This window comes from Hemicordylus capensis, chromosome 2, assembly GCF_027244095.1.
Source record: "Hemicordylus capensis ecotype Gifberg chromosome 2, rHemCap1.1.pri, whole genome shotgun sequence".
NCBI lineage: Eukaryota > Metazoa > Chordata > Lepidosauria > Squamata > Cordylidae > Hemicordylus > Hemicordylus capensis.
The window spans coordinates 365,704,491-365,712,551 of NC_069658.1; the positions used below are offsets into that span (position 1 = coordinate 365,704,491).

General features: G+C 44.5%; 1 long non-coding RNA gene across 2 annotated transcripts in view; it reads right to left on the minus strand.

Moving 5' to 3' along the window:
• The window catches only part of LOC128344210 (uncharacterized), a 64,112-nt gene that overhangs the window by 48,696 nt on the left and 7,355 nt on the right, over window positions 1-8,061 (minus strand). The window lies entirely within an intron of this gene.

Below are 8,061 nucleotides of genomic sequence, written 5' to 3' on the forward strand. Positions count from 1 at the left end.
CCCGTGTACCCACATGAGTGGGTGGTAGAGTTAGGGTGCGCCCTCCTACTTCATGTTTAACCCAGGTAAAAAACCCAGGCTAACTGGCCAGGGTGCACCAGGATCAGTCCCCATCCTGTCGGTTCTCACAACCAGGTCTATCCGAGTAGGGCTGCGCTAGCCCAGGAGGACCTGGTTGTGTGACTGACCTCAATGTATGGAATTCACAAGATGAGGTAATAGTCACTAGCCTAGTGGGGGAAGTCTTTCACGGTTTTCTGGCTTATTGAGAAGAAAAATCTTTCACTGTCTTCTGCAATGTTGCAGGTTTGCATTGGAGCAGGCATCCTTTGCAATTATGTTTTGTAAAGCTGGGGTGGGGCATAATTGAGGGCTGAAGATGACCCTCCAAAACCTGAGTCTTCGGTCGAAAACCTAAGAGCTAGTAACCCTAAGAGCTAGTAAAGGAAAACGTAAGAGCTAGTAAAGGAAGCAGAGGCCTTGTTTCATCCAGCTCCTTCACTTATCTGCCTTCCCTTAAGTTACTGGCACCCTCTCACTCCAATGAAAACCTCTCCTTTTTGGTCATGTGTCAATTAAACATGTGCTCATTGAAATACGATAACCATCATGCTAAGCTTTCAGTTTCTCAGAAGCACATTAGCTACACTTGAACAAGTTCAAAGGAAACAAAGATAGTGAGGGTTTTGAAAACCAAGTCCAAGTAATGGTTTGAAGATCTTGGTGTGTTTAACTTGTGGAAGACTAAGGGGAGATACTATAGCTGTCTTAAAAATATCTGATAGGCTGCCACATAAAAGAAGGAACAGTCTTGTTCTCTCTTCCTGAGGGCAGGATTAGAACCAATGGGATGAAACTATACGAAAGCAGATTCGAGCTAGACATTATGAGGAATTTCTGAACTGCAAGACTTGTTTGATAAGGAGAGAGTCTGCCTTGTGCAGTGGAGGGCTCTTCTTCTCTAGAGATTTTTCCCTCGGATAAGGATGCTGTAGCAGTTCCCTGTGCTGAGCAGGAGGTTGGATTAGAAGACCGCCAAGGTCCATTCCAACTGCAAAATCCCTGGATCCTCTGATTGCAGCTGGGTTAGCCTTACACTACAGTCAACACAAGAAAAAGGGGCGATGAATCCTACATTATCTCAGAACCAAGGCTGACCTTCAGAATTTAAGAAGCATGGGCCAACTATTAAATTGCTTTTCTCAGTCTGAGTGTCTAGAGATGGTTCTTCTCAAAAACCCAACCCGTAACTACCTAAATTTTGACTGTCTTCTTCATCACGTCATTCTCTCAGATCTATCAGTCAGCCATTTCTTGCTGGAGTCCCTGGCTTGCCCCCTGTCACCCACTGAAGCATGAGCTTCAGCTGGATGTTACTGCTTACCTGCCCACGCCTCTCCCCTGTGAATTGATGCGCACTAGAGTTCATGCTGCATCCATTCTGCAGCGCTCTGACTGTTCCCCATTGCACAAACAAGGAGGGGGCCACAACTCTATGACAGAGCACATGCTTTGTATTCAAGATGCCTCAGATAGAGCCAGCAATAGTCTAATTTGGCATAAGCTAGCTGCATATGTACTGTAGTAAATTTGCACTTGAATACAAAACATGCATTGCTTCCTCGATAGCACTGCCAGTATCTGCTTGTACAGATTGTAAATGGTGCTGAATTAATTTGAATTGCTAGAAATACAACCAGATCCTCTGCATTTCAGAAGCCAGTGAGCAGACGATTGCAAAGAGAAGAAATACTACCATATGCAGTACAGGCAAGGAAAAAGTCTTTGGTAACATGTAATGGGGGGCGGAGGAGGGTGTTCATGGGAATAACCCATGCTCAGGTTATTCTTCTGGGTTGAGGGAATAGATTGTACACACTAGTGTTCCTATATTTTCATCTGTGAAATATTGGAGAAGACAGAAAGCAAGTTGCCATACTTCCTTGCGGAGTTTCATTCATATTAAACTTCCAGGAATGTAAAAACAGAGGACAACTATCAGTATTCTTGCTCTACTGCAACTTCTGTAAGGGCCTTGCATGAGGTCACTGTAGGACCTTTGTGATTTAAGACCTGATTATGCAGGCCCCTCAGGGAAAATCTTCAGTTATCAGACAAAGTCTCCTTTAATTAAGGTCCAAACTAGATGTCATGTTTTGTTTTTGTTTGCTTTTTCTTAAACCTAGAGCTGTCGCAATCACATATACAGTGAGGGATGTGCTTTAACATTTACCACCAAAGAGCTGCATGGGTGAGGACGCCAACCCACTCACCGAGTCCTGCTGCCTATGGCTTACCTCTCCACAGTCTGTTCTCCCAGACACTTTTCTCCTCAGCTGAGCTCCAGCGCTGAAAGTGATCTCTGCTGCAGGGGTTCTCAACCTTAGTTAGACACCAGCAGTGTTGGGAACCCATGCTAATACGAGAAAAGGGCTGGTTGGAGGAGTGGCTACTGGAGGTAAGAATAGGTACAGGGAGGGTTTCTAGCTCCTTGGTACACACTTTTTGCTTTTCAAATCAGATCTCCCACCAGCACCCCTGCTATATATGTGATTGTGGTAGGCCTGGGTTTGGGGAACACACACAAATGGGTTGTTCCTTAGATGAGGAGATGGGGTGTTGTTGTTTTTTGCTGTGATTCATATATGGATCATATAACAACAACACACATACATTTTCCCTCAGAATGATTGACTGACATAATGACGAATATTACTCAAAGTAGTCTCATTGAAATGCCCTTTTCATTTCAATGGGACTACTTTGAGCCATTGTTTTTTATTCACATTCAAATGTATGGACTATAATTAATTGGTTAAAATTGATCTGCTTAATTGACTTGAATCAGATTATTATTTTTAGTAAGAAATTTTAATTTATTACTAAATTAATTTATTTAGTAAGGTTGACAGCCCTATTGTTAACTCATATAAATGGAAAAGGTATAAGCATATTCTGAAATGTACTGATGAAATCAGTGGGGTTTTAAAGTGCTCAAGCACTGCCTGAATTGTGCTCACTTTCGTAAACACAAAACTGCTGTGTAATTCGGTTTCTAGCTGTGTGACATATACATTCAAAATGTCTATGAACTTGTATCTAGTAAATGAATCATCAACATTTGTATTTGGGCTCTTGGTAAATGCTATTTCTGAATCACTTAATGGAAGGTGAATAAATTTGAGCCAGAAATACAAATGATGAAGAATGAGGATTGTTGTTCATGAGCATGAGTCATCTAATGAAATAGCAAATGCCCTATTGCTTGTCAAGGTGTCTTTCTGAAAGCTGTACTGCTCCAATGTCATCTTTGAGTGCGTAGGGAAGCCGAAGCTGAGTTGGGAAGCCATACTGAGGCTACTGAAATACGAGGACTTTTCATCCCACACAATGCCCTTTTTTGAAATAATATTTCAGTTGCCAATGATGTTGAACGCTCCTTTCCCCTGTTGATTTAGATGGCTGTTTCCAGAACAATTCAAACAAATATATATGTCATTAATAAACGCACAAAGATTCTTTAATGAGCCATAATGCATTACAGAACAAATCAAAAGTATTGTTGTTCTGAAATGACTTGGCAAGAAGGACTAATTAAGATGGCCTTCTGTGGAAGTGGGAAGAACTCCCTCTGCCTGGCATTTGATTCAGCCAGCAAGCTTTGATGCTGAGAAACAAGTTCTAATGCATCCATAGTTAAAGTCGAAGGGCTATAGTTAAGCCCCTAACAACACACTGGCTGCATTCACACTTAATGTGAAACCGAAGGCCCCTTCACCCCTGATTTCGCTAACCAAACATCCGAATGCAGCGAACTACAGTTAAAGAAAAAAATGGACCAGCAGTTTCCTTCTCAAACTCCATTTTCACCTTCAGTTATCTCTTAGTTTCATTGTCTCAACCTCTGATTTGGTGGTGCCAGAGTTACATCCGAACTCTGGCACTGCTGTTAGCCTTCTCTGCAACTAGAGTTGAGGGAGGAAGCTCCTCCCTCATTCCAGCTGCTATTGCTATTCAGGAAAGAAGGAAGCCCACACAGCCAGCTCCCCCGAAATACGGGAGTGGAATGGTGGGAGTGAGACTAGAGGTGCCAGCTGCAACTGAGTGGATAGGGAAGTGCCAGGCCCAACTGACCAGCTTTGCCTTACATTTCCTTTGGCTCCTGTCTTCACCTTTTCCTTCCATCCCTTGGGACCCTCACCTCCCTCTACTGACTCATCTGAACCCATATCATAGCTCCCCATGTCTGGCCCACCCCTTTGGCCGTCTTAGTGCGATCCTCACCAAATGGTTGCAATATGTATAGAAGTGTGGCATAGAGAAGGGTCAGCTCTCGCATAATGAGCAATGTTATTGTTTGCTTCTCCCAATTTTAAAGAATGTGTCCATTCTCCTTAAGTATTGCCCTGTAAAAGCAGTGACATTGCTCAAAGCATTTCCTGTGGGAAAGGGGGCTTTTCCCCAGATGAAAGGTTGAAGACACCCAAATGCAATAAAATGCTTGTCCCTCCCTCACCTCAGCTTTCAAACGGTATCTCTTTGCACCCGTGTCAACTTAGTGATACAGGAGAAAGGCAGAATGACTCACAGAGATTTGGGATGTTAGATAGGCAACGTGCAGCTCTCCAGAAGTTGCTGACCTGCAACTCCCATCAGCCCCAGCCACACTTTATTACAACTGGGGATGATGGGAGTTGTAGTTAAGCAACATCTGGAGAGCCACACATTGCCTGTCCATGCAGAGGTTAGAGGAATGTCTACCAAATGGTGGGGAAGTGTATTAAGGAATGGCCCTATCTCCTCTCAGCTGTTACAGAGGATGTCTAAACATGGGTAATCTCCTGTGGGTTGAGGGCCAGGACTTCCCCCCACCCACCCCCAAGCTACCCATGGTCCTCAGTCATAAACCACATGAGCTTGCATGGTTAAATACTTTACTAAACATTTAAAGATATTAAGCAGGATCCAAGCTGTTAGTCATGATTAAGCACTGTTGAAATCAATGAGACAAGTAAAGACTCATTAATTTCAGTGAGACTTAGTCATGACCACCTTAGTGTGGAACGTGCCCACTAAATACAAGAAGTTGTTCTAGTGAGAACTAATCAACCTACTTTCCATTCACTGTCTCTACATCTGGATCAAATTTGGTGCAAATTGAGGTCCACAAGTTAGATCTCTTGCACCTCAAATGTTCATGTGTCCGCCATCTTGGATCAGGGTGGATGCCATCATTACGAACTGCACCATTGAGGTGTCCCTGTGTGTCACTCACTACAGCTGTTCCAAAATTGGTTAGACAGTCCTCAAGTTAATGCACTTGTGCCTCAAAGGTTTATACATCCACCACCTTGGATCGGGGTGAGTGACATCATTACAAACTACACCACTGGGGCATCTCTATGTGTCACTCACTACAACTATACCTAATTTGGTTCAAATCAGTTAGACAGTCCACAAATTAGCCCACTTGTACCTCAAACATTCACACATCCGCTGTCTTGGATTGGGGTAGATAAAATCATCACAAACTACACCAGTGAGGTGTCCCTATGTCTCCCTACAGCTGCAGCAAATTTGGTTCAAATTAGTTAAACGGTTCACAAGTTAGCCCACTTGCGCCTCAAAAGTTTACGCGTTCGTCATCTTGAATTGCTGTGGATGACATCATCATGAACTATGCCATTGAGGTGTCCCTGTGTGTCACTGACTGTAACCGTACCTAATTCGGTTCAAATTGATTAGGCAGTCCAGAAATTAGCCCACTTGCACCTCAGATGTTCACATGGCCACCATCGTGAATTTGAGTGGATGACATCATCACACATCACGCCATTTGGGCATCCCTATGTGTCCCTACAGCTGTAGCAAATTTGGTTCAAATCAGTTAGGCAGTTCACAAGTTAGCCCACTTGCGCCTCAGATGTCCATGGGTCCAACATCTTGGATTGGGGTGGATGACACCATCACAAATTACACTATTGTGGTGTCCCTATGTGTCCCTAGAACTGTACCTGATTTGGTTCATATTGGTCTAGGCGTTGCAAAGTTGATGGGGGTGAGGGGGGACGATACACACACACACACAATAATTTTTTTACATGCCGGGTGATTCCAGTAGGCTAAAAATGAAAATGTACTCACAGCGTATGTAGTTCTTATGAGTGAATATGGATCCCATATTCATATCAATTGACTACAGCTCCAGGAATCCCCAACTGCAATGGCTTTTGCTTGTGGATTCTGGGAGTTGTAGTCAACAACATCTGGGAATCCCTCTTAGAGGGAACACTGGTGTACAGCACGGTGAACACAGATGCAGTGATGCTGAAAACAGGTACAGCAGTACACTTCCTATCTGTACTATGTATTTGAGGGGTTCACTTTTAAAGGTTTTGTATGAATCACAGGTGTAGTGATTCATACAAAAACAAACACACTGTACAAGTGTGCAGACATCTATCTATTCATACAAGATAAGCCCTGCCCTATCTGAGGGAAGCCCCAGGCTAGGTGTGTTGCTGCTGTCCACAGCTACACTGGGCCCAGCGGGGCCAGGAATGGCTTCGAGGCACTAGACCACTGAGGAATCCAGATGGAGCTGCTCCTCCAACCCTTCCAGCTGCTGAGGTGAGCAGGGTGGGCGCGATTTCCAAAAGTGCTGAAATTTGTAACTCTTACAGATGAAGAACAAGAGCTCCTGTGGCCAAGTGGGAGGTACCAACAGACTATGAGTGACTGCAGATATGTCAGTGCTCAAAACATCTGAAGAAAAAAACCTAAGGGTTTTTTTAAGCCCCCAAATGCCCCCATGTTAGCCAATGGGAAGAAAGTTTGTGAGCTCAGACAGTTTACAGTTTACAGACAAGGAGGTGGTGTAAATAACGGAACTCTGTGGCAAGGGATGGGGAGGAGAGCATGGACATAAAGTGCAGGAAATTTATCAGGTCAAAGAACATTCTCTCAAGACAGTCACAAGGCGTTCTGCTTCTGAGGCGGCATTGGGCAGACAGGTTCAAAGCACAGGAAAAGGGGTCGCTGGGGCCCCTCACTTGCTGCCCTCCCTACTCACCTGCCTGCCTCCCCCCTCCTGGATTACCAGCTGCTTCTGCAGCTACAACACTAAGTCAACATTGATTCCAAAGAGCCCAGTTTGCTAACCTGTGCTGCTGCTGCATGCTATAATGAATGAGGTCAGGTGCCAGGCCATAATGTCATTATACCACACCACAGTGGCACAAGTTAGCAAACTGGGCCCCATGCAATGAATGTTGAGTTAGTGTTGCAACTCATGGCAGGTAACGGGGGGCGGGGCTGAAGTGGGAGTAGTGGCGGCAGCAGAAGCAGCGACCTGACCAAAACTTTGAACACAGGCCACCACCAATGTCACTGTTGTTTTTCTCACTAGCCATTTCACAGCGTTGTGTTTCTAAGCAGGAAGGACTTTGAAAAGGAGCTGTGACTGATGGGTCCCCATCCCACAAGAACATGCAGAAAACAGCAGAAATAAAAGTTGCATAAGGAGTCATACCCAAGTTAAAGGAGGGACTCTTGCCTTAGCTGCCAAGTTCTGTTTTTCCACCACGCTCCCACACAGGTAACACTGGCACACCAGGGCTACATTTTGTTACAGGTCCATTCTTGTACACAGAAAAACAGACAAACAAATACAGCTGCACTGGGCCCAGATTCAAGACAGACAAATAGATATATAACCATATGGATGCTACAATTCTTGCTCATTGTGCATGTGCATCTCTGCCTGTTGGGAAGCATCTCACAAAGCAAAAACATGAGAAGCTTGTGTGGACGATGCTCCTCTTTGTGCCGAAATGCATCCTACAGCTTTCCGTTCCTTTCCATGTACAGGTGAAAAGTATAAGCATGCATATGCATTCAGTACTTGATTTGGGCCCCTTTTGCAGCAATTACTGCCTCAATGCGGCGTGGCATGGATGCTATCAGCCTGTGGCACTGATGAGGTGTTATGGAAGACCAGGATGCTTCATTAGCGGCCTTCAGCTCTTCTGCATTGTTTGGTCTCATGTCTCTCATCCTTCT